General features: G+C 42.0%; 1 protein-coding gene and 1 pseudogene across 2 annotated transcripts in view; both read left to right on the top strand.

Annotated features, from left to right (window-relative positions):
* The window catches only part of STARD13 (StAR-related lipid transfer (START) domain containing 13), a 583,251-nt gene that overhangs the window by 130,823 nt on the left and 449,847 nt on the right, over positions 1-2,581 (top strand). The gene's annotated exons all lie outside the window — the stretch shown is intronic.
* LOC105552226 lies at positions 1,807-2,581 on the top strand (annotated as a pseudogene). Its single transcript, XR_001007968.1, has one exon. The product of XR_001007968.1 is annotated as a developmentally-regulated GTP-binding protein 1 pseudogene (transcript).

The following is a 2,581-nucleotide window of genomic DNA, read 5'->3' as shown; positions in this document are numbered from 1 at the left end:
AGGAAACTTGACACAGAGCAGTGCGTCATCCAGTTAGTTCATGTGGCTGTCACTGAGCTTGAACACCATGCCAAAGAAGATACTCTAAAGGTCTGATAACTCAAAATAATATAATTTGTAAAGGCCTAATATTTTATGGTAGGGGACTGTAGGACATAAAATAGACATTCTATTGATGAGAAATCTGAGACTGTAGAAAAAGTGAAAAGTACACCCAGCTAACAAAAAGAGTGATTTCAGGGTTGCTAATAGACTTTCCTTGCTTGCCCCAGAGCATTCCTATTGTGATATCATCACTCCACTTACCTCTATTTATTGATTAGTTGTCAGTTACTTTTGAAAAATCCTAAGCACAAAGTTCTGACCAGTCTTCTGATGAACATAAAGTAAGTATAAGAGATGTCCTTCCTTTCTAGGAACTTTGAGAGTAATTGAAGAAAAGAGGCACATTCATGTAATGGGAAACACCTTATGACGACGTGTGCTATGAGAGCAGAGAAGAGCATAATAACATTCAGCATTTGTTAAGAGCTGAACATGTGCGTAGAGCTTTATATCCAGTCTTCACAGTCATGATCAGGGTGGCTGGGGAGGTCTCCATGGAAGAGGTGCTCAGGTGTTTGAAAGTTTTTTTGACACTAAATACGAGGAAATTGTAAGCAAAGGCTTTGGTTTAAATTTGCATGTGATCTTGCCATGTACTTCCTAGCCTTTTCAATTTATATAAGCATAAATCCACTTATTTACCAGATGTAATAACTTTATTGAATGCAAACAACTTGATAGGTGAACAACAACAAAAAAAGAGCTTTGTTTTTTCTTTTTGTTGTTCCTTCAAATATGTGCAAGGAATACTTCTCTACTTTGAATGATTTCTCAGGTGGGTGCCATAGCATTTCCAATCATTTTAAAATAAAACATCCTCTGGTTACCTTTTGGCACAAGAACAGTTTCATTTAAATATGCAGAACTTTCAGACCATTTATAATTACATAGCTTCATAATCTTACCTAATTTAAAGCTGCTTCCCACTGCTAAGGCCTGCTATGGGCAGAGAGGCCTATGGTGGTTGGCTTCTCTTTTGCTTTCCTATCTTGCTCTATTGCTCCTCACCCAGTCTGCTACCTGCAGTGTCTCATCCTCCAGGTTCTTACCAGGTAGAAAAGACTGGGGGGAAAGACCCAGGTTTACATGGTCACTACTCTAACAATCTGGAACTGGCATTCTTGGGGCTTTGACTGATTCTAAAAGTACGTCTTTATGTTCCTTTGTCTGGAATCTCCAGTGACACAATTCTCAGATTGGCCTTTTTCCCACTGGCCACTTAGGACTTCAGCCAACATTTAGCCATGGGCGACTGATATATTCGCCTCACCCAGGTTCTTTCTGTTGCGGTCCCATTGCCCCAGCCCCTTTGGAGAAATTTTCTTGGCTGATTTCGTCACCTGGAAGGTGCCTATCTGGTCCACAAGAACCACTTGTACTTCCTTGACCCAGTTTTATGTGGAAATACAGTAATTGTCTTACAGGACCACTGCTGCACTTTAGATTCCTCATGTCTGAATCAGACACCAGACAGGAATCAGATTAGTTCATAATGACATGAGATACAAATAAACAATTGCTCGGAAGTACATTTTTATACCCATATGACATAAATTTCTCTCCTGTTTTCATGAAAGGAATTTTGTACACACATTATTCCAGGTATATTAATAGCATACAAGTAAAAGTCAAAGCATTACAACTTTGACAAAAATAAACAGAATGCTTTTAGACTTCAAGATAGAAAAATTTCTGGGCGGTGGCAGTTTGGCTGCGGGTGTGTGAAGGGAGTCAGTGTGGAGGCCACAGGGTACTCGCCACGATGAGCAGCACCTTAGCTAAAATCGCGGAGATAGAAGCCGAGATGGCTTGGACTCAAAAGAACAAGGCCACAGCACACCACCTGGGGCTGCTTAAGGCTCATCTTGCTAAGCTTCGTCAAGAACTCATTACTCCAAAGGGTGGTGGTGGGGGAGGTCCAGGAGAAGGTTTTGATGTGGGCAAGACAGGTGATGCTCGAATTGGATTTGTTGGTTTTCCATCTGTGGGGAAGTCGACACTGCTTAGTAACCTGGCAGGGGTATATTCTGAGGTGGCAGCCTATGATTTCACTACTCTGACCACTGTGCCTGGTGTCATCAGATACAAAGGTGCCAAGATCCAGCTCCTGGATCTCCCAGGTATCATTGAAGGTGCCAAGGATGGGAAAGGTAGAGGTCGTCAAGTCATTGCAGTGGCCCGAACCTGTAACTTGATCATGATTGTTCTGAATGTCCTGAAACCTTTGGGACATAAGAAGATAATTGAAAATGAGCTGGAAGGCTTTGGCATTCGCTTGAACAGCAAACCCCCCAACATTGACTTTAAGAAGAAAGACAAGGGAGGCATTAATCTCACAGCCACTTGCCCCCAGAGTGAGCTAGATGCTGAAACTGTGAAGAGCATTCTGGCCGAATACAAGATTCATAATGCTGATGTGACTCTACGTAGTGATGCTACAGCTGATGACCTCATTGATGTGGTGGAAGGAAACAGG

This window comes from Mandrillus leucophaeus, unplaced genomic scaffold (genome assembly GCF_000951045.1).
Source record: "Mandrillus leucophaeus isolate KB7577 unplaced genomic scaffold, Mleu.le_1.0 Scaffold549, whole genome shotgun sequence".
NCBI lineage: Eukaryota > Metazoa > Chordata > Mammalia > Primates > Cercopithecidae > Mandrillus > Mandrillus leucophaeus.
The sequence above is the reverse complement of the archived record's forward strand: the minus strand, read 5'-3'. Positions and strand labels throughout refer to the sequence as shown.